The 24,665-nt window shown below is 43.2% G+C and overlaps 1 long non-coding RNA gene across 6 annotated transcripts in view; it reads left to right on the top strand.

Annotated features, from left to right (window-relative positions):
* The window catches only part of LOC306664937, a 112,089-nt gene that overhangs the window by 5,180 nt on the left and 82,244 nt on the right, over positions 1–24,665 (top strand). For 5 of the 6 annotated variants that reach the window (XR_013764860.1, XR_013764861.1, XR_013764862.1 and 2 more), the window contains one exon: positions 558–630. This is a non-coding gene — a long non-coding RNA (uncharacterized lncRNA). Of the gene's footprint in view, positions 1–557; positions 658–24,665 lie in introns of all 6 variants that reach the window. The other variant, XR_013764865.1, reaches the window with a different exon arrangement.

The following is a 24,665-nucleotide window of genomic DNA, read 5'->3' as shown; positions in this document are numbered from 1 at the left end:
TTGAATCTGCCTTTCCTCCTCCAGCCTGGCTCTGCTACCACTCCCAGCCTGTTTTATGTGGACCATTTTATTGAGAAAACAGCTAACAGGCGTGATGGAAGATTTGCATGGACTTGGAGTGGGGATACCATGAACGATCTGTTTTTCTGATTTCTGCTTTAATTACCCCAAGAGCAAATGTTATGCCTGTGAGAAGAGCACCTCCCAGCCTGAGTGACAGGATGGGGCTGCCGATTAGAGGGAACTTAGTTATAGTATTCCAATCCAAAACCCCCATTTATGTCTGTGTATTTTGTTAAGATGTTGTAACAACCCCTCGACCTTGGGTTAGGGATGGAACCCAGGGTTGCTCAAATACTAGGCAAGCACTGTACCACTGAGCTACATCCCCAGCCCTGTAATAATCTTAAGTTTCAAAAAAGACCATCCATAATCTTCTCATCTCTAAAATGACTACCTTTTGCTTGGGCTCTGTCTTCATCTTTACCCTTGCCCCTGGGTATCGTGGGCCTGGATTGTGCTCAATCTTTTACATATTTTTCACTAGATCTTTGCAGTGACCCTGGAAGGAAGGAAGATCCTTCATACTTTGATGAGAAGGCTGAGGCCCTGAGAGGTCACGTGGTCATGGTGAGCAGAGCTGGGATTCAGACCCAGGTCTGATTCCATTCAGAGTTGGCCAACTTTGTGGTCACTGTGATTCTGTGTCTTTCTTTTTTTCACTTAGCATTATGTTATAGATATTTTCCTGTGTCCCTCTCTAGTTATTATGATTATTATTAACATTATTATTATTATTTTGGTTCTTTTTTTTTTAATACTGGGAATTGAATCCAAGGACACTTTACCACTGAGCTATATCCTCCTTTTTTTTAAAATTAATTTTTTTTTATTTTTATAGACTGCATTTTGATTCATTGTACACAAATGGGGTACAACTTTTCATTTCTATGGTTGTACCCAATGTAGATGCACACCATTTGTGTAATCATACTTGTACATAGGGTAATACTGTCTGTCTCAGTCTAGTATCTTTCCTTCCTCTGCCCTCTCCTGCCCCATTTCCCTCTACATAATTCAGAGTTCCTCCATTCTCCTCTTACCCCCCTGCCACCCACCTGCCATCCCCATTATGTATCATCATCCACTTATCAGATAAATCATTCTGCCTTTGGTTTTTTGGGATTGGCTTATTTCACTTATCATGGTACTCTCCAACTCCATCCATTTACCTGCAAATGCCATAGTTTATTCTTCTTTATGGCTGAGTAGTATTCCATTGTGTGTATATACCACAGTTTCTTTATCCATTCATCAGCTGAAGGGCATCTAGGTTGGTTCCACAATCTAGCAATTGTGAATTGAGCTGCTACAAACATTGATGTGGCTTTGTCCCTATAAATCCCTCCCCTCTTTTTTGAGACAAGGTCTCACTAAGTTGCTGAGGTTGACCTTGAACTTGGAATCCTCTTGCCTCATCCTCTGGAATCACTGGAATTACAGGTGTGTACCACCACACCTACCTTCTTAATTATTGTCTAAAACAGGAACATAAAATTCCCTAAACCATAATTTTTTCTTCTTTTTTTTTAATTTAATATTTTTTATTTTTACAGACACATTTTGATTCATTGTACACAAATGGGATACAACTTTTCATTTCTACGGTTGTACACAATGTATATTCACACCATTCATGTAATCATACATATATATAGGGTCATACTGTTTCTACTGTTTTTCCATTCCCACCCCCTCCCACCTCCTTTTCCTCTGCACCCTCCAAAGTTCCTTTATTCTTCTCTCCCCGCCCCCATCATTATATATTGTCATGCACTTATCAGAGAAAACATTTGGCCTTTGGTTTTCTGGGCTTGTCTTATTTCACTAAGCATGATATTTTCCAACTTCATCAATTTACCAGCAAATGCCATAATTTTATTGTTCTTTATGGCTGAGTAATATTCTGTTGTGTATATATACCACAGTTTCTTTATCCATTCATCAACTGAAGGGCATCTAGATTGGTTCCACAATCTAGCAATTGTGAATTGAGCTGCTATGAATATTGATGTGGCTGCCTCACTGTAGTATGCTAATTTTAAGTCCTTTGGGTATAAACTGAGGAGGGGAATAGCTGGGTCAAATGGTGGGTCCATTCCAAACTTTCTGAAGAATCTCCATACTGCTTTCCAGAGTGGCTGCACCAATTTGCAACTCCACCAGCAACGTATGAGTGTGCCTTTTCCCCCACATCCATGCCAACACTTATTATTGCTGTGTTCTTGATAATAGCCATTCTAATTGGAGTTAGATGAAATCTTAGGTGATTTTAATTTGCATTTCTCTAATTACCAGGGATGTTGAGCACTTTTTCATATATTTGTTGATCACCCATATATCTTCTTCTGTGAAGTGTCTGCCCATTTCCTTAGCCCATTTATTAATTGGGTTCTTTGTATTTTGGGTGTAAAGTTTTTTAAGTTCTTTATAAATTTTGGAGATGAGTGCTCTCTCTGAAGTGTGTGTGGAAAAGATTTTTTCCCACTCTGTAAGCTCTCTTTTCACATTGTTGATTGTTTCCTGTGCTGAGAAAAAAACTTTTTAGTTTGAATCTATCCCATTTATTGATTCTTGCTTTTATTTCTTGCGCTATGGGGGTCTTGTTAAGGAAGTCTGGTCCTAAACCAAAATGATGGAGATTAGGGCCTTCTATTTGGTGAAGGGTCTCAGGTCTAATTCCTTGATCCTTGATCAATTTTGAGTTGAGTTTTGTACAGGGTGAGAGATAGGGGTTTGATTTCATTTTACTGCATATGGATTTCCAGTTTTCCCAGCACCATTTGTTGAAGAGGCTATCTTTTCTCCATTGTAAGTTTTTGGCACCCTTGTCTAGTATGAGGTTACTGTACTTATGTGGGAATGTCTCTGTGTCTTCCATCCTGTACCATTGGTCTACCTGTCTATTTTGGTGCCAATACCATGCCATTTTTGTTACTATTGCTCTGTAGTAGAGTTTAAGGTCTGGTATTGTGATACCTCCTGCATCACTATTCCTGCCCAGGATTGCTTTGGCTATTCTGGGTCTTTCCTCCAGATGAATTTCATGATTGCTTTTTCTGTTTCCATGAGAAATGTCATAGGGATTTCAATTGGAATTGCGTTAAATCTGTATAGCGCCTTTGGAAGTATGGTCATTTTGACAATATTAATTCTGCCTATCCAAGAACATGGGAGATCTTTCCATCTTCTAAGGTCTTCCTCAATTTCTTTCTTCAATGTTTTGTAGTTTTCATTGTAGAGATCTTTTACCTCTTTGGTTAGATTGAGTCCCAAGTATTTTATTTTATTTTATTTTTCTTGAGGCTATTGCAAATGGAGTTGTTTTTCTCATTTCCCTTTCAGATGTTTCATCGCTTGTGTATAAAAATGCTTTAGATTTATGCGTGTTGATTTTATAGCCTGCTGTTTTGCTGAATTCATTGATGAGGTCTAGAAGTTTTCTGGAGGAGTTTTTTGGATCCTCTAAATAGAGAATCATGTCATCAGCAAATAGTGACAGCTTAAGTTCCTCTTTTCCTATTTGTATCCCTTTAATTTCTTTAGTCTGTCTAATTGCTCTGGCTAGTATCTCAAGGACAGTGTTGAATAGAAGGGGTGAAAGAGGACATCCCTGTCTTGTTCCTGTTTTTAAAGGGAATGGTTTCAGTTTTACTCCATTAAGAATGATGTTGGCCGTGGACTTAGCATAAATAGCCTTTACAATGTTCAGGTATTTTCCTACTATTCCTATTTTTTCTAGTGTTTTGAGCATGAAGGGGTGTTGTATTTTGTTGAAACGCTTTTTCTGCGTCAACTGAAATAACTGTATGATTCTTATCCTTAAGTCTATTGACATGATGGATTATGTTTATTGATTTACAGATGTTAAACCATCCTTGCATTCCAGGGATGAACCCCACTTGATCATGGTGTACAATTTTCTTATTATGTTTTTGGATACAGTTTGCCAGTATTTTATTAAGTATCTTTGCATCTATATTCATCAAGGATATTGGTCTAAAATTTTCTTTCCTTGATGTGTCTCCTAAACCATAATTTGTATAACCATTTTCTCATCTTGTTGTTTTAGATTTTCACTGTTACAGACAAATTTGAACTTAAAGCTTTTCTTTTCCCACCTTTCTTGCCTCATCCTACGTGTTGAGTGACTTTGCAGCCCAAGTTCCTGATTCCATTCCAAGCCTAAGGGTTTGGGGACCAAGGGAGCAGATGGTTAAGCCTCAGTTCAAGTCTAAAGGCCCAAGAATCAAGAGTAAAGCTGTCTGAGGCAGGGAGAAGGTGGATGCCCCTGCTCGAGAAGATTTTTTTTCTTCTATTTAGGTCCTTAACAGGTTAGATGATGCCAGTCCACATCGATGAGGGCATCTTTACTCAGTCTATACATACAAACCTCATCCAGAAACAGCCTTCCAGACATACCCAGAAATAACATTTTGCCAGCTATGTGGGCATCCCTTAGCCTAATCAAGTTGACACCTAAAATTAATAATTACATACACCCTAGTTCCCTCCATAGGTACAGCCATTTATTACCAATATTCTGTTATCTTTTCAGATATCCTGTGTGCAGACAAGTATTTAAAATTCTTTCTACCTCTTCAACTTTAAATGAGAAGGAACTTAGGCTCACAGAAGCCACCTAGTGAGTTATAATAGTAGCTCCTATTTTGTGCCTGAGGAACTGCCCTGGGTGCCGTGTCATTTTGTATCCCTACTATAGCCCTGCAGAATTTTTGCTTTATAAAAATAAATGCTTCAAACCTTAGTTTACCTCAGTGGGTTGACTGGGATTAAATTAGATAATTCATGCAGAGGGACTTAGATCTTGGCCCATGATCCAGGTTTTATGGGGGTCCAAAGCTTATATAATTTGAGGGCCATCTTTAAAATAAATACGACAGAATCATGAATCTAATACTAGAAGTCTAGAGAATATTTATTTAGAATGAGGAAAAAGTTCTTAACAATTCACACATTTATTCCGTCCCCTCTACTGGGGATTGAACCCAGGGCTTTGACGTGCTAGGCTGTTGTTCTGCTATTACTGAGCTTCATCTCCAACTCCGTTTTTATTAACTGCCTGACACACCTCTACAATACTCTTTATTCCTTTATTTTCTGACTTCATACTCTTGGATTACAATAATGACAAGAATTTTCTAAAGTAATTTTCTTTTTTTTGGTGCTGGGGATTTGAACCCAGGGCCTCATGCATGCCAGGCAAGCACTTTACCACTGAGCCACATCCCCAGCCCTAAAGTAATTTTCTATAGAGAGAATAAAAGATTATTCATTCTTTTCTCTACCGTGTGTTTAGATTGCAAAAATGAGCTAATTTACACATAGACCCAAGCACTGTTTTATAGACTAGTACACGTTTGTGTCCCACAGAGGAATTTTGGCAAATTCTGTTTTGTACAATCCTCACCAAAGATGAAAAAAAGAGCCTGTGTTGCAACATAATTGTGTGTATGTGCTCACATGTATATTAATTATCTTTCTTTCTTTTTTCTTTTCTTTTTCTTCAGTCCTGGTGATTATATCCAGTGATGCTCTACCACTGAGTTATATTCCTAGCCCCTCTTTATTTTTTTAAATTTTGAGACAGGGTCTCATTCAATTGCCCAGGCTGTCCTTGAACTTGCCACCCTCCTGCCTCAGCCTCCTGACTTGCTGGGATTACAGGTCTGCATCACTGTGCCCGGCTCCTGATGAGTGTATTTCTGACAGAGGAGAACTTCCATTTTAATCAGGCGAACTGAATCTTCTACTCACAATTTTGCGAGTCTAATAAGTGGAAGCATTTCTCACAGGAAGCATCTGACTCTATGCTTTGAACCTTTCTCTTCCTTCCCCATCATGTACATCGGCGTTGGCAGCATAGGACATGTTCCTACAGCTATACAGCCACTGAAGTGGTCAGGACCTGGATGGTGGGCACGTATTCCTGGGAGCTGTGCCAGCTTCTTGGAAATGACTGTGAACCACACAGGTGTGACCCCCTAAACTCTGACTCAGTGCATCACCATCACAACTCCTGTGTGTGTGCATTCCCAGAATGCCCTTGGCCACTCCACCATTGTGTGACAGAAAGGAAGGCGCGACAGAAGGGAAACCAGAGTGAAGAGAAACAGTGGTCCTTCTAGCATTGTTTGAAATCCTTGATCTTGGCAGATTTAAAGAAGCCTATGTCTGTGTGAACATATTTCCAGGCACCTCCTAGGTAAGGACCTGGAGCACCAGCTCCATAGTTTCCGGTGGACCTGGTTAGGTACTGTTAACATAGGTGGTTAAGAGCGGAGTCTTGAGAGAGCCACAAAGCACACCTAGGAGTGGCATGTCCTTATTGGTATGTTAGCAGCCTCAGTCATCCTCAGTTCCTCAGTAGTAAGTATTACGCTAGTAACGGTATGTCCTCACCAGGAATAAAAACTTCTTCAGGGCAGACACTGATCTGATTGCTTATTGCTGTGTTGTTGGTGTCAAAGACACAGTTCTCACGTAGCACATGCAGGGTTTTGGCTGGGTAGCCCCAAGCTGTCAGAGAAAGGGAAACTGAGGCAGAGTGGGCCAAGTGCCTTGACTTGAAGCATATTGGGAGCTGCCTGAAGTCAGACCCATGGAGGACCCTCTGGCTGCCTTTCTTTTGCAATGACTCTCTCCCATGAGCAGATGAGAAGGGGAAGTTTAGCCCACTTTGAGATAATCCTCTGAGTCATTCCCTTCCTTAGGGATGTGAGCCAGGGTTCCTGGGTATTACCCCTGGAGCTCACTCTGATTCATGGAATTCACCATTGCTGGAACTCCCTGCCTTCTTGCCCTCCCCAGCCTGGGTCCCTGGGAATGGCCAGGAGACAGTGGGAAGAACAAAGGTGAATGATTTTGAGCCATAAAATAGTGATCCTGAAAAACAAGTTTGGAAGATGAATGGCTTTGTGCCTTGTGGAGCTTAGCAGGGGCAGCCCTCGGAATTACTGACATTCCTGCCCGAGAATTCCAGAGGCCCTCATGAGCAGAGGCCTGCTCAGCTCCTGTCCATTCCAAGGGGTCAGTGAGTGAAGCGAGAAGTCCCTGTATCTCAGAACCACTGAGATGAAGCCAGAGGGGTGACCTTCATCAGTGATCACCCTATTATATGGCAGTGGCCATGGTCCTGGACCAGGTGGCTGCAAAGGTGCAGAGCAGGTGACAAAACCCAGCCTGATCTCCCAGACTGAGCTCACCTCTTTGCCCTGCTGCTTCTCTGACTGAATCCAGCTCTGCGCAGAATTCCACCCTGGTTCATTTTGCTTTGAAATTGCCCTGATGTGCAGGCCCCTAACCTAAGGATATGACCAGGAGCTCTAGGACAGGCTGTGGGTACTCATGTCTCCCTGATGTTTAACAACATAACTGAGATGTTGCAGCGTCTGCTTCTAGCCTGATTTTCCCTCCAGCCCTGGGATAATATTTATATAAAAATGTTGGCTCTCATCTCCACCCAGGAAAACACCAGCTGCTATTGAGAATCTTTTTGCGTGTGATAGAAAGCAGAGTGGCTGGGCCTCATACAGGCCTCCTTGAGCTTCTCTGGAGGGTGTTAGGAAACAGCAAGTGTGTTTTATTTATATTTTTCAAAGTCATCCCAGAGCTGTGTCCAGGCAACTGAAGGCTTGTCAAAGAGCTGAATGCTTAATTCTATTTAGAAGAAACAAAGGGATTAGGTGTCCCTGGGACTTTAACAAACGCATTGTTGGACCAGGCCCGATGGCGCATGCCTGTAATCCCTGCTACTCCAGAGCCTGAGGCAGGAGGATGGAAAGTTCGAGGACAGTCTCAGTAATTTATCTAGGCCCTCGGCAACTTAGTGAGATCCTGTCTCAAAATAAAAAAGGGTGGGGATGTAGTTCAGTGGTAGAATCCTGCCTGGGTTTAAATCCCAGTACAAAACACACACACACACACACACACACACACACACACACACACACACACACCCCACACACTGTTTAGGTTTCATTTAGGGAAGGCAAGTGCCGAAAGCAGGATGCCAAGGATCCAGGCCGCCAGGATTGTGAAGATGCCTGGAGACGGGCACACATGAGCTGTTGGCAGGGACGTGAATCAGTGCAGCCTTTGGAGGGAACGTTGGCAACCTCTTTTATAACAAATGAGCCTGACCTTTGATGCAGTTCTTCCATGTTTTGGGAACTGCCCTACAATAATAGTAGGGCAGTTAATAATATTGCCCTACAATAATAGTCGCACACGTCTACAAGGACTTGTGTTCAAAAATGCTTACTGGAGCAAAAAGTAGGAAACCACCTCTGAGTCTCTCAGTAGGGGACTGGCTCAGTAAGTAATAGTTTGTCCAAAACCATGGGTTACTCTTTGGCTATTAAAGAAAATAAAAGGTATAGAATAACAATGGCCAACATACATACAGTACTCACTGTGTGCATCCAATTCCAAATGTATGTATTTTGGAATATTTGCACATTGACAATATTAATTCACTCTTCTCAATGATCCGTTTATTACTATAAGAATATTTTTTAGATGGGGAAAGGGGTGTTAAGTAACTTGGCTATGGTTACATTGCTACTGAGTCAGGACCCTCTAGGTGCAGGGTCAGTAATCACCATATTGCACCTATGTACAGGTATGCAAGAGATTCTTATGACATTCAAGGAACAGAGAAGGGGGATAACCTTATTATATAAAAATAAATTGTGGGGGCTGGGGCTGTAGCTCAGTGGTAGAACGCGTGCCTCCCACATGTAAGGCACTGGGTTTGATCTTCAGCACCACATTAAAAATAAATAAAGATATTGTGACCATCTACAACTAAAAAACATTAAAATAATAATAATAAATTTTGTGCTGGGTGTGATGGTACATACCTGTAATCCCAGCAACTTGGACGGCAGAGACAGAAGGATCGCAAGTTCAAAGCCAGCCTCAGCAATTTAGCGAGATGCTAAGCAACTTAGTGAGACCCTGTCTCTAAATAAAATACAAAATAGGCCTGGGGATGTGGATCAGTGATCAAGTACCCCTGAGTTCAATCCCCTGTACCAAAAAAAAGAAAAAAAAGAAATTGTGTGCATATGAATATATACCATTAATTTGTAAAAGTTACAGTTTAGAATACATGTTCAGTTATCAGTTCTCTGTAAGGAGGGAAGAGAGATGAGTTTATGTCAATAATACTTTTTTTTTTTCCCAGTGCTGGTGACCATGGTCTTCTCACTTGTTAAGCAAGCATTCTACTAAGCTACCAAGCTACCAAGCTTCATCTCCAGCCCCTTTATTTTTAAATTTTGAGACAGGGCCTGAGTTACCCTGCTTGTGAAAAGGATTACAAAAATATTTTAACAAGATATTGTTTTATATTTTCGGGGATTGAACCTAGGCCATCTACATGTGAGGCAAGTACTCTGCCACTGAGCTATGTCCCCAACCTCTCATATTTTCTTGAGCAAGTAATTTTAAAGAAAAATAAACTTGAGCACATTATCAAGGCAATAATAGTAATAATATATAATAATCTAATATCCATTTTAAAATAGTCTCTTAGAAAGAAGAAACTTCTACCAGGCATGGTGCTGCATGCCTCCCAGCAACTTGGGAGGCTGAGGCAGGAGGATCACAATTTAAGGCCAGCCTCAGCAACTTAGCAAGGCCCTAAGCAACTTAGTGAGGCCCTAAGTAATTTAGTGAGATCCTGTCTCAAAATAAAAAATAAAAAGAACTGGGAAGGTAGCTCAGTGGTAGTGTCCCTGGATTCAGTCCCAGTGGACTCCCCTCCCAGCCAAAAAAATGAAAGAAGAGGCTCCCTTAAACATGGGCTTAGAGTGACCCTTATGATTAACTCCATAGCAATAGACCTGGAGCCAAGCCTGGGGCCAAGACTAGCAGAGAGGCATTACGTGAAGGTAAACTGAGGAATTGTTCTTCTGATTGGCTGAAAGGCATTCTGAGAGAACGATTCCTGTCCTTATTACCTTTGAAGTCCTGCCCCCTCTTGGAAGCCTTGGTCCGGTGTGGGACCAGGAACGATGATTTTCTTGACACCCACCTCTGCACATTCCATTGTCACCCCTTGCCCCTGCGTTCCGTGTGTTCGCTGAGGGAGTATTACACATGGCGTAAATACTCCAGGTACTTAACTTGGGCCTTTGTTGAAAGCTTTGTTCCTTCTTATGCAGTAAAAATGGACTCAGGATGCAATCCTTTGTAAGTGCTTTGCAATTCGCAAATCTTATTCCCATGTATTATTCCAATTAACTGGGGATGCACTTTGTACAACACCTCTTTCAGAGTTAAACCACGAAGGAGCTGGGGAGAGGTTTAGATGAAGAAAATGAGAGAGATCAAAATTTTAATCTCTATTTTAATTTTTCTTTCCTGTGGTGTTGGGGATCAAACCTAGGACCTTAAGCATGCCAGACAAGCACTGTACCACTGAGCTATACTCCCAAGTTTCCTCCGTCACCAGTCCCCACTTTTAAACCTCAGTGCTCCAGGGTTCAAACAAAATGTCACCCAGCACAGAGAATATAGAAAAATAACAATAGCTGGGTGTGGTGTCCCATGCTTGTGATCCCAGCAACTAGGGAGGCTGAGGCAGGAGGATCAGAATTCAAGGCTAGCCTCAGGAACTTAGCAAGAGTCTGTATTAGAATAAAAAATTAAAAGGCCTGGGGATGTAGCTCAGGGGTAAAGTGCCTGGGGTTCAATCCCTAGTACCAAATAACAACAACGACAACAACAGCTGTACTTACTGTATCAGCTTAAAAAGCACTCAGCGTTTTCATCCATTTTCTCATGTTTATTATCAAAGCAAGTTTAGAGGATATTTTTCTTGTTAATCTCTCATTATCTTCCTATGGAAGCTGAGGTCCAAGGAAATTGCAAAAAGTTCTCTGTGTTACATGTGTGGCAAGAGGGAGATAGATTTCTCATCCAGGTCTATCAGTCTGTCTGTCTGCAAAGTCCCAGAGCTAAGCCTCTCTGTACAGGAAAAAAGAAAAAAGTATCACTCAAATCCTCCTCCTAACATGCTGTTAGCAATTTAGGTTTATTTCCTTTGTCTTATGTATGTATCTACACAAAACGAAATTAAAGAAACACTCTGGTCATCAGAGGATATTAGAATGCTTATATCGTGTTTTGTTTCACTCATGTCATGCAACCGCTTCTTGTGACAATTCCTTATAACCATCTTCCTTGATGTTCCTCGTCATCGTTTTTAATGACCACACACTATTTCAAGACGTCAGTGTCTGTGAGAGTGGGTGAGGTTCCCGGACATGGAATTGGCAGGTCCAAGAGTACAAATGTTTTTATTTCTTAATATATATTGCTAAGTGGCTTTCCAAAAAGTTTGTATTAATTTGCGCTTCAGTCCAGGGTTTTGAGAGTGTCATTTTTATCAAATGCTTGCTGATGCTTGTTATAGTTAAACAATGAAAACAAACAGGACTAGGGGTGTAGCTCAGTGGTTAGAGTGGGTATTCAGCACGTCTGAGTCCTGGGTCTGTCTGTCCTCCAGCAATGCGCACACACACACACACACACACACACACACACACACACACTCACCCCTAAAATATACCAAACTCTTCATAGCAGGCAGTTTGGAGGGTACAGTGGGGCTCCTGTGAGGGAGGGTAGTTCATGTTTTTGAGTTATCTAAAGTAAAAATATTTTACTATAGGCATGAATAAATATTTTTCTAATATTTCTTAATTTTTGGTCCTGGGGATGGAACCTAGGGCCTTGTGCATGCTAGGCAAGTACTCTGCCACTGAGCTACATGCCCAGCCCCATTGTATGTTTTTATGTTCAATTCTTTCCCTGCCTCCACCCCATACTAGGGATTGAACCCAGGGGTGCTCTACCACTGAGCCACATCCCCAGATCTTTTATGTTTATTTTGAGATAGGGTCTTGGTAAATTGCTGAGGCTGGTCTTGAACTTGTGATCCCCCTACCTTCGCCTCCCAGGTTGCTGGGATTATAGGCATGCACCATTTAGCCTGGCAGAATTTTTGGGTTGAGACAAAGTCTCATTAAGTTGCCCAGGCTGACCTTGAACTTGCCTCAGTCTCCCATGTAGTTGGGATTACAGGTGTGTGCCACCATGCCTGTGTGTGATACAGATTTTAAATGATTTATTTTGAAATAATCTGTCTTACAAAAATGTTGCAAAAACAATACGAAGAATTATCTGTATACCTTTTGACACGCACACATACATATATTATTTTGTGGTGCTGGGAATTGAACCAAAGTCATCGCAATTGCTAGGCAAGTGCCGTACCACCGAGCAGCACCCCAGTCCCAGTTAGTGTTTCTTAATTGGTATGCCAGGGCTCAATAGCAACTCAGGCAATTGCTTATTAAAAATGTAGACTCTTAGGCTTGAGCAAAATCTATTGAATTAGAATATTCAGGGATGAGCCTGAAAAATCTGCATTTCAACTGCTGGGCATGGTGGCACACACTTATCATCCCAGTGACTCTTTGGGAGCCTGAGGCAGGGGAATGGCAAATTCAGGACACAAGGCATTAAAGGAAGACCCTCAGCAACTTAGTGAGACCCTGTTTCAAAAAATAAAAATGACTGGGGATGTAGCTTAGTGGTAAAGCACCCATGGATTCAATTCCCCAACCAAAAAGCCAACAAAAAATCCTCCACCCTCACGGCTGTCCTGAGGCCCCTGAAAGGTTGAGAACACTTGGAGTCCTCTTTTAACATTTTGATTCCCTCCAGCGATATTCTTTCCTTTGAAAGCCCTCCAGTGTGCAAGGGCTGGAAAGTGCGTGAAATGCCAGCAAGTGAGCGTTTTTGTTACAGCTTTCCACACAGCCCGGCTAAGCTGTCTGCTGCAGAGCCTGCTGTCTCCCTTGAACTAGAAAGACCCTGCAGGGAGGGAGGGAGGGGAGCAATGCCCAGGTGGAGGGCGCCGCCCCACCCTCGCCCCCTCCTGCTCTGGACGTCCAGGGAGGGAGATGAGGCGGGAGGAGTGGTCTCCCTGTGTCCTGGCTCCCTTGGAGGAGCAGCAGGAGGCCCGAGATGGGAGTGAGCCCAGATTCTGCTCAGGCCTCCTGCTGTTTCTTTGTTGGATTCCAGGGCCTTTCTTTGGACAGGTTGTTGCCCTTGGACACACTGTTGCCCTTGGACACACTGGACCTAGTCTTTCCACCAGTGCCTGACACTGTGGCCATCTGCCAGGCCCTGTTTGTCCTCTCTGTGCGCCCCTGGGGTGCAGCCCCTCACCTGTCTCCCCATGCCCCCGCCACCTCCTGTGGTGTTCTTTCTGAATGGCAGATCTGGAGTGTCACCTCGTAACTTTTCTTATTGACTTAACAACTATGGAAAGAGTGGTGGGAAATGAGGCGAGAGCCAGATTGTGGAGACCTTTGGATTCAAGGAAATGCTTTTTAAGTCCTTTTGTCCCAAATTTATTTTTCTCTACATCAAAAAGGTAATGTGCTGCGCACCTATGAATATATCACGATGCATTCCACTTTTATGTGTAACTATAATGTACCAACTGGAAAAACAAGAGATAAATGGAAGAACAGAAGGCGGGAATCAGGGGGAGCCGGAGGGGAGGTGCTCAGCATCAAAATGGAACAAATTATAAATACGTCAGAATGAACCCCACTACCCCATGTAACTACTTTGCATTAATAAAAACATTTTTTAAAAGAGGAAATGTGACGCATGGAGTGCTATAAGCTTGTATTCCTTTCAACATGGATTAAAATAAGGTTCAAGCCAGGTGCAGTGCCTGCGGTCCCAGTACTCAGGAGGCTGAGGCAAGAACCCAGGGCTTGAGACCAGCCTGAGCAATACAGCAAGACCCCCATCTCAAGCCGGGTGGGGAAATACTCAAAAAGGCAGAGTGGCAGTCGCACACACCTGTAATCCTAGCTGCTTAGGAGGCTGAGGCAGGAGGATGGCAAGTTGGAGGCAATCCTGGGCAAATTAGCAAGATCCTGTCTCAAGATAAAAAAGAAAGACAGGGGGCGGAGGATGTAGCTCAGTGGTAGAGCACCCTTGTGTTCAATCCTTAGTACCGAAGGGGGCAAAATGCGGGCTTTGGCTAACATGAGCAATTTGGGACGTTTGGAATATAGACAACAGTACAGATTAGACAGAGGTGGGGTGAGGGGAAGTTGCCCCAAGTTCCACCAGCCAAATAAATCTGCTGTCTGCATGTGGGTGTGGTGTAGCGTGGACACAAGCCCTGAATTAGGCAGATCTGAGTTCGGATGTCCTCCTTCCCCTTATTAGCTGTGGGCAACCATTGGGCAGCTTAATCTTGGAGCCTTGGGGTTTTAATGTATTTATTTATTTTTTGCAGTGCAGGGGACTGAACTCAGAATCTCAGTCACCGGAGGCAAGCGTACTACCCCTGAGCTGCACCCCTGCCCCAGGGTATTTTATATACGTATACAAAGGGTGTGGAACTGGAACTGGGGAGTGTTAGGTATTCTTTTTTTTTAATTTGTTCTATTTAGTTACACACAGCAACAGACTGCATTTTGATGCATTGTACACAAATGGAGTACAACTTTTCATTTTCCTGGTAGTACAGGACGTGCAATCACACCATTTGCGCAATCATACATGTATGTAGGGTAATGATGTCTGTCTCATTCCATCGTCTTTCCCACTCATGCAATCCCACCAGCAATGTATGAGTGTACCTTTCCCCCACATCCTCGCCAACGCTTATTGCTGCTTATATTTTTCATAATTGCCATTCTGACTGGAGTGAGATAAAATCTCAGTGTACTTTTGCATTTCTCTAATTACTAGCGATGTTGAACATTTTTTCACATATTTGTTGATTGATTATATATCTTCTGTGAAGTATCTGCTGAGTTCCTTCGCCCATTTATTGACTGGGTTATTTGTATTTTTGGTGTTGTTTTGTGAGTCCTTTATAAATCCCAGAGATCCCTCTCTGAAGTGAGTGTGTAAAGATTTTCTCTCACGCTGTAGGCTCTCATTTCACATTATTGATTGCATCCTTTGCAGAGAAAAAACTTTTTAGTTTGAATCCATTCCACTTACTGATTCTTTTTTTTTTTCTTTTTTTTTTTGGCGGTACTGGGGATCGAACTCAGAGCCTTAGTGCTTGCGAGGCAAGCACTCTACCAGCTGAGCTATCTCCCCAGCCACCATTTGTTGATTCTTAATTTCATTTCTTGTGCTTTAGGAGTCTTGTTAAGAAAGTCTGGTCCTAAGCTGACATTGGTATTATTCTTACTAGTCTCTCTCTTTTTAAAGGAAAGTTTCTGGTTGAAAGAAACCAGTTGAACCTCAAGATCCATCACTTTCTTTCTCTCTAAAACCCAGTGAGAATAACATGAGGAAGCAAGGCGGGGGAGCCTCTGCCTGGCTAGGCTACCTTTCCAAAAGATGTGCCATCTTGAAGCTGCGGGGAGATCGGAAGAGACTACAGGGATGTTGGCTCAGTCATCCCGGGATGTGGGACTTAGAGTGCTGAAACCGGGCAGTCCTTGCCAAGCCAGGATGGTTAGTCACCCTAGCAGCATGTGACAGTGGGTGATAGGATCTGGTAAAGTCTTCTAAGGGAGAGAAAACAAGACTGTAGAGCATTTGAAAAGGGTTTACTTTTCCTTTAGTTGTTTGGCAAATTCACTTGGAAGCTCATTTCACCTGCAACTTTGGGAATGAAGTGGCCGCCAGAAATCTGACCCTGGGAAGCATGGTCAAGGACACGTTAATATCTTCCAGATTCCTAGGGTGTGAACAAAGTGAGCTCACCTTGGGGTGGAGGCTGCTGGAGTCTGCTCTTCCGATCCAGGCCAGTTTGTGCTCCCAAGAAGTCTTCTTCTGGGGTTCAGCAGGAAGAAGTCAGAGGGACCTCAGGGGACCTCAGGGGATGAGGGCGGATTCTCATATCTGCCCAGGTACCTTCCTGTCCTCTGAATATCCAAAGACATGCTGAGGGAGAGGAAAGGGACCACACTAACACTACAGGCCAGGGGGTGTCACTAGCTGGCACTTCCTCTTCCAGCTCTTTTAACCGGATTAGCATTTCAACAAATACTTGATGGTTTGCTCTCCTTGGAGAGGCCCAAAGGCCAAGGAAAAGCCTTCCTCTGTTTACTTTTCCTTTATGTGGAACCTACTTGGACTGGTTCTACAACCAGTCACCCCCTTTCCCAGGTGATCCCTTCCTCCAGGCTTCTAGGCGGGCCTGGATTCACTAGCCACCAGCCCCCTGCAGCTGTCTGGGTCAGCCTTCATGCCCTCCAGGAGCACTGTCCTGTGCTGGACTCCTCTGCCTCCTGTGGAGCAGCCAGCACAGCTTCCTCCTGTGGTGGAGGAAGCTAGGAAGAGGGGGCAAACCCGGACTTGGTCCCTGCCCCAGTGCTGGGGATGAACCCAGGACCTCATTCATAGTGGGCAAGTGTTCTACCACTGAGCACTGATTTTGGATAACACAGAGCTTGCTCTCAGCCCCTCCAGGGCTCCTCTCCCCTGCTGGGACCCAGGCAATGACAGCATATGTGTAGCCATGTATACAGAAGTGCACATGGACGGGCATACGTAGAAAACAAGACTGGGGCAGGGTGTCGTGGAGGTGTGGGAGGGAAGATAGCCTGGTGTGCTTTATTTTATATTTTAATGCATTATGTATTTAACAAATTAAAAGTACATGTTAAACAAACTAGAGAATTGTCCCCTGAGATAAATAGGATCACTGCTAGCCAAAATCCAGGGTCAGGCCTTGGAAGATTCAGGAATGGCCTTCCAGAGGAAGTGACAGATAAACAAGTCCAAGAAATGAGTGGGATGGCTGGATTTGTTCATTCAGTTGGTATTTGTTGAGGGTCTGCTATGTGCTGGATACTGTTCTAGAAGCTAGGGACTAGGGAAGTGTGAACACATAAAGATCCTGCCTGTGTGGAACTTACAGTCACTGGAGGGAAATGGAGGAATAAAAAGATCATCTGATCCGGTGGTGTCAAAGAAAAATTATTCTGATGCTTGTCAACATGGCAGGGAAGACTTTATTAAAGACTCTTGAAATAAGGAGCCAACTCTTTTGGAACAGAGGGGAGAGATCAAACTCATCTCTGAATACAGCAAAGACCTGACTGGGAATTTATAATGATCGAGCAGACTGAGGGGCTTAGTGGAGGGAAAGTTATTAAACAGAGACACCAAGGATAGGGGTGTTTGTTTTGGAAAACTCAACGGGATTCTGTAGAAGGCAGGACAAGGACGCATATGTCAAAGATAGAGGATGAGGAACATGATCAGATATCGAGGGTGTGGGATGGCTTAGTAGGAACCTTTCCAGAAGGCAGGCCAAGGTGGGTGCTTGCTGGAGAAGAGGCTTCAGAGGAGCCTGATTAAAGTTTGGTCAAGGATTGAGTCTGTATTGTGAAGAAAATAAGGGCGGGCTGGGGATTTGGCTCAGTTGATTAGAGTGCTTGCCTAGCATGCATAAGACCCTGGGTTCCATCCCCAGCACCACCAAAACAGAAAAAAAGGGAGCCATGGGATAGTGAGGCCACAGGGAGAAGGGGTGCTTTTTAGAAGACAGTGTTAATAAGGTCTTTGGGGGCAGAAAGCTGAGTGATGTGAGGGAGCCAAACTTTCAGATCACCCTGGGATAGATGTTCCAGGCAGAGGAAACAGCCAGTGCAAAGGCCCTGAGGTGTTTGAGCAACAGCAAGGAGAAGGCAATTCACAGGGGAAGAGCAGAGAGTGGGGTGCAGGTAGATCATGCAGGGCTTTTAGGGTGTGGTAAGAAGGGGCGAGAGAGCTGGGAGCTAACAGAGGTAATGGAGAAAGTGGTGTTCCCATCTGGAGGACCGCAAAGAAGTCTATACTGTAGGGGGATAAGAAGGAGTATGTACCAAGGAGCTTGTGTGGCAAGGGAGAAGATGGAGGGATCAGGGAGAAGTGGAGAGAAAGATTATGGGCCAAAGAGGGAGGGGCAGGGCAAGCAGGTCCTTTTCCATCTTTTCAGTCAGGGTTTCTCAATCATTTTAATGAGAGTCTCAGTCCTTGCGTAAAAATCAAGCAATAAAGGGAAGGCTGGCTCTCTGGTTAACTTGAAGGAGAACTACAGAAGACGGAAAAAGAGGGGTGGCTGAAGTGCAGTTGGAGCTGGACTTGCTTGGCTGGTTGCCCTTCCTATAAATATCGCCCTCCGGGTTCTGGAAATGCAGCAGTCAGGGCTGTTGGGAGCTACTGGGGAACATCCTTCCTGTCCCAGCGTCCAGGAGCTGGCTGCCTGTGCACATCTGCACGCGAAGTGCCCAGGGGGCGGGGCCAGCGGGCGCAATTACAGAAGCTGGGGGTTCTGAGCCCACTCCTTTTACCCTCGGGGGCGGTCTCACTTCTTCTGGGGGCCCAGGCAGCTCTCTGGCGTGTCTTCAGCTAAGAAATCTGCAAAAGTCATTGGCCAAGCTGAAGAAAACTAATCCTTTGTGCCGAAGGGCTAGTGGTGTGGAGGGGCGGGGACCTCCTTGCCAGAACCGGGATGGTTGTCGCTGCTGGGAAGCCCTGTTGCCACTGGGGGTTTCTGGGGAGAAAGGGAAATGGGTTGAGGGGCTTGTATAATTTTGGCGACATGTGAGTTAAAAAGCAGATGAAAACCCACAGAGTAACCAGACATTCTTCTTGTTGCATGCAAGATCCTGCTGAATGTTGGAAGAGGAAGGAATATTTTTCTTGCTTTTTAGACATGACATCCTGCAAGGGGAAGATTTGGAACAGATGGGGGCCAGGGGAGTCTCACTGTATTTGCTTGTTTCACGTCTACTTCCTCCCTTCCCACAACCGGAAATGTCTCCCCCACACACACCTCTAGTGAAGTTAACTTAAAGGAAAAGAGAGAGGGGGAAAAAAAGGTCCCACGGATTAGAAAAGTAAGGTATCAGGGGTCAGGGAAAAAAATCCATAAGGTTCCAGAAAGAATTGACTTTTTATTACAAAGGCTTCTTTTAGGTCCTAAGATAGATAATTAACTCAAATTTTCATATTGGGTTTAATGGCTATTCCAGTAATGTGTGCCCTAATGAGGGGGAAAGAAAGGACCCCCAAATAGATGGAGAAAGAGACTGACTAGTGAAAGGTAAGGAGTGTTTCTGAAATCCAGGGAACACAATATGGGAAAGAGGAAATCCTGTGACATTTCATGGGACCAGCTCAGAGTGCGCAGAGTTTTGACTTCTACTTCTGTCAGATCAGGAGCATCGGAGAAGGTCATCAAAGTGGTGTTGTGAAGGGGACTGTGCTATACTTGATTGGCTGTGGCAGTGTCCCTGAGGCAGCTTCAGGCTGCTGGACAGCTGGTGTGGTTAGCCCCCAATCTCAGCTGGTTGGTTTTGCTGATGAATGTCGGGAGCATGTGCCTCTTTCCCTGAACCCAGGATGGGGCTTTGCCAGGAGGGCCTGTGTGACTGCTGGCTGCTTTTATCTGTGTGACTCGGATGGACCCGATGTGAAAAGAAAAGGGCGGGGAGGAAAGAGAACAGCTTCTCTGTTTTTCTTCTAATTTTCTTTCCCTTTTTTTTCCTTTTGCGGGTTTCTCTTACTTCTTGGAAGGGGATTTTTCAATCCTGGGATCTGATTGAGGAGACAAACGCGGGCATCCCTTGCCCTTTATGACCAGGCTGCCCAGCTTTGGCATGCCATTTCTGAGGGGTGTCCTGGCGACTCAGTGTGCTGAGGCACTTCAACATGCTAAATGGCAAAGAGAAGAGAAAGGTGCGAGGTGGCCGGTGCTCAGGATCCCAGCTGAGCTGTGCAGAGGCCCGTCAGCGGAGTCAATGCACTCCCCTCCTCTCAACAGCTATGTTCTTCTGCAAGAAGGGTGTAGTTTATCACTTGAAAAGAGAGTAATGTGGCCATGTGCCTAATCTCCCATCTTGGCTCTTTATTCTCAACTGGTAGAACTACAGGGTAACTTGGTTCTCCCTCCCTCTCTGTTGTTAAAAACTCCCCAGCCCTGCTGTCTGGGAAGGGTGCTGGAAAAGTAGCAAACATTGCTAGAGTCCTGTCATGTTCTGGGCATGTCCCAACCTCAATTCAGACTTCAGACGACATATCCGTGAATGGAATATAGGTCTCACTCCCACAGCGCCCAACTGAACCTTAGAGAGTTTCACTCATAGTGGGATCCCCAGGGTCAGGCAAGGAGGTAAGCAATGGACATAGGACTGGGGATGTGTCCCAGCAGTAGTGCACTTCCCTAGCACACGCAAGGCCCTGGGTTCAATTCCCAGCACAGGGAAAAAAAGGTAACATATAATTAGTTAGTTAATTCAGCAACTATTAATTGGTTGAACACCTGTTGTTTGCTAGTCACCTGGTACATGGGCAGATACAACCCTACCTTCTGGATCTGTAGCACGGTCAGATGGATACACTTGGAAACAGGCTTTTGAGATATAGGCAGAGACAGAGGACAGAGCTGCTGTGGGTAACCCTTCACTGGGGACTTGGGAAGATCTGCCCAGAGGAAGTGATATCGAAGTTAACCCTTAAGGAAGAAGAGTTAACCCTGATTATTTACTTTACATTTGACATTGATTATTTACTCCACAGCCCTGTATGAGCCTTTGATCGTGGCAGAATTTTTATTTGTTCTGTCTCTTACTCTGAAAAATGCTTGATTTGGATGTGAATTCTATGGCACCCTGACTAGGTGCCAAACTCTGCTCCAAGACCTCCATCATTAGGTGAGTGCTGGCTCACAGGAAAAGTCCAAAACCGAGCTCTTTCCTCCGTCACACCTGCATCTTATCTGATCCTTTTGACAGTCCTGGAGTGGGTGGATTCTATTAGTTAGGAATGCTTTTGGCTGCAAGTAAGAGAAACCTAGCCTACCATAGCTTTAATCAGAATGGTATTATTATTTATTATTATTATTATTATTATTATTATTCTGGTACCTGTGATTGAACCCAGGGACACTTAACCACTGAGCCACTCCCCAATCCTTTTTATATTTTATTTTGAGACAGGGTTTTGCTAAGTTGCTTAGGGCCTCATCAAGTTGCTGAGGTTGGCTTTGAATTTGCAATCCTCCTGCCTCGGCCTTCCTAGCTGCTGGGACTATAGGAGTGTGCCACTGTGCCAGGTGGTTTTTATTATTGACTAAAAAGGAAATCTGGGGGTGGTGATCCTAACGTGGGTGGTGGCTCACCAATGACATTAAAGATTCAACTTTCTTCTGCTCTACCACCAGGGCTGGCCTACATAATTTGTGGGACTGCCCCCCCCTTTGTAAAATCAGTGGTAGAGTGCTTGCCTAGCATGTATGAGGCCCTGGGTTCAATCCCCAGTACCACGAAAATACATAACAAACAAAATCTATGGAATAAAATGCCATTGGAAATAATGAAACACAGTTTTTAATTTATTTTACAGTCTCTGTTTTACTTATCATGGTCTTTTCATAATTGCTATTTAATATTATTGTAAGTAAAGAAAAACTTAAATGTTAAAGTATTGGCATGAATTTTACCATTTATCTTTATACTGTACAATGCTCATTTTAAAGCAAATATAAAAGCACTTAACTCGAATGGAAGATTACCAAAATTATCCAACTATATTAAAATTAGATAATATTAAAATAATTCTTTAAAAAGAATTTTCTTCTACAAAGCTCAAGTTTTTGCTGGGCACAGTGGTGGTAGAACATCCCTGGGTTCATTCCCAAGTACTGCCTCCCCAAAAAACACAAATAAAAAACAAATGAACAAAAATACTCAAATTTATCTATTAAAAGTGGAAGGCAGGGCTGGGAATGTAGCTCAGTGGTACAGCATTTGCTTATCTTGCATGAAGCCTTGGGGTCAATCTCTCAAATGGTGCAAAAAAAAAAAAAAAAAAAAAAGGAAAGGGTAAGTACTGGGGAACAAAATCAACCAAATTATGTTACACGCATGTACAAATAAATAAGACCAAATCCCTCTATTAAATATAATTGTAATGCACTAATAATAATAATAAAAATAAAAGATTGCTGCTTTGATGCTATATGCTGATAATCCCAGCTCCTTGGGAGTTGAGAGAGCAGGATTGCAAGTTTGAAGCCAGTCTGGGCAACTTAGCAAGACCCTGTTGCAAAATAAAAAATTAAAAGGGCTGGAGGTGTAGCTCAGTGGTAGCATACTTGCCTAGAATGTGCCAGGCCCTGGGTTTAAACTTTAGTACTGGGGAATGAAAAGTCATACAATTTATGATTAATGTTAGCATCTTAATCAAATTTGTTTAAAAGTTGAAAAGTAACATTCAAAAATGTGAAAATTAAATCTTAGTTTAAAACTAAGAAATATTTAATATCTGGAATTCTAGTGCTCAATATTCACTTAATTTCCAAAATAAATAATTTCCATTATGCGTGATGAAAGCTTTTTCATGAGTACATGCTTGTCATATATGTGTGAGATGTCTATCTCCATATGTATATGCAATCTGATGTAATTTTTCAAAGTGTTCCTCAGCTGCCACGTGCCTCTGTTGCTAATTTAGTGGCACTGATTTCTGAGTACCTTTGGAATTGTACATAGGAATAGAAACTGGAAAATGGATATTTGGTACTCCTGGTTTTCTAAACTTCATTTTGCAAGAATTCATTGCATTTGTGCTGGGAGGAAGGCTTTGACAAGCTGATTTGTTTTTTCTCTTACTTAATTCAAATGTTCTCCAAACCACTGCAGTGCAGGTCTCTCCTGTTGGCAGCCACCTGAGCCAGAAACCTCATTTGGAAGCAGCCACCTTTGTTTTGAGAACATAGGGCAAGAGGTGTGAAGTGTTTCTGGAAGGCCTGAATGGCACATTAGGCGTCAGTCACTGAAAGTAGATATTGAGGATTATGGGTCATGTTCTGTGACCCTCCATGCCCCTGTGTTCTTTAACCTTTACTCAGTGGTTGTGATAGGCAGGACTCTAAAGCCCAAAGCCCAGGACATGGTCCTTTCTTGCTTTGTTCTAAGGACAGTACTGTTTTTCCAGAAACCTTCAGTAGACTTCCTCTTGGTCAGAATTCATTGGTCAGAATTAATCACTGGCAAAAAGAAGATTGGTTTCTGTAACTTACCTAAACCAATCATGATTCATTCCTTGGAATAAGCTCTTGGCTACTTAACAAAATGGGATTCTGTTAATGAGAAAGAAGGGAATGGCTGAGTAATCAGCCTGTGTTATCTCCACAATTTAATATATATCATATTATATATAACATATAATATATTAACATAATATATTATATTAATAACATAATATTAATATAATATTAATTATAATTAAAAATTATATATTTATAAAATATTATATATATATTTTATATATTTATATATTTTTTGGTGGTTCTGGGGCTTGAACCCAGGGATGCTCTATCACTGAGCTACTTCCCCAACCCTTTTTCTTTTTTATTTTGAGACAGAGTCTCACTAAGTTGCCCAGATCGGCCTTGAATTTGCAGTCCTCCTGCCTCAGCCTCCCAGAGTTGCTGGACTTAAAGGGGTATGCTATCAGGCCCAGCTATTTCTATTTTTCTGAAGGGGAATTTGTAGCTTAGAAAGGTCACACACCTAGGAAGTGGTGGAACTGTGATTTGAACTCAAACTGTCTGAATATAGGATCGCCGTTGTTACCATGCTTCTTACTGCTTTCTGTGGCTGACATCATGGTTTAGATCTGGAATGTCCCTCATAGACTTAGTCCTTAAGGCAGCAACGTTAGAGGTGGGGCTTTTGGGAAGTGATTGGATCATGAGATCTTTAAGCTCTTCGGTGGGTTAGATCATCGATGGATTCATGATTTTTTATGGACTATTGGGAGGTGGTAGAAAGGGTAGGAGGTGGGACCTAGCTGAAGGGAGTGGGTCCTTGGGGATGTGCCACTGGGATTACTTCACTTGCTTGACTGCTCTTTCTCTTCCTCTTCCTCTTCCTCCTCCTTTTTTTTTTTTTTTTTTTTTTTTAATTGAAAGTATATCTCATGCAACATTTGGGATATACTTAGATTAAAAATTATTCATTATGTATCTAAAATTCAGTTTTAAATGGTTATGTTATATTTTATCTGCCAATTTTAACAGTCAGGCAAATTGTGTAGCTAGTGCTGCTAGGGAGACAGGGGGATCATAAGATGGTATTACAGGCCCACGGGGTTTCCTCTGTGAAGCATCCTGGAGAGGGGAGGTGGTCGCGTGGAGACTAGATTGGGTGTGGCTCTAGCTTGAGAGATTGGACACAGCCACTGATGTCTGTGCAGAAAAGGCTGAAGATGGCTGAGTTGGAGAGACCCTGCCTTCCCTCTTGCCCTGGTGGTCTCATGGCAGCCCTCTGCTTTGCTTGCTGTTCCTCAAGCATTGCTTGCTCCTTTAGGGTTTGGGGCCTCTCCTCTGGCAATCCTCTCTGCCTGGTGTATTCTTCTTCCTGGTGTCCCCAGGATGCATGCCTCTGAGCCTTTTTCTGACCACCTTACTGTAAGTAGCTGCCTCCATTCTCTATCCTGCTCTGTTTTCCTCATGTCACTTCTCATCTCCTGACATGTTTGTTTATTTTGTCTCTTCCCGTTAAAATGAAAGCACCATG

This window comes from Sciurus vulgaris, assembly GCF_902686455.1.
Source record: "Sciurus vulgaris genome assembly, chromosome: 6".
Lineage (NCBI taxonomy): Eukaryota > Metazoa > Chordata > Mammalia > Rodentia > Sciuridae > Sciurus > Sciurus vulgaris.
Note: the sequence above shows the minus strand (reverse complement) of the source record. Positions and strands in the feature narration are given on the sequence as shown.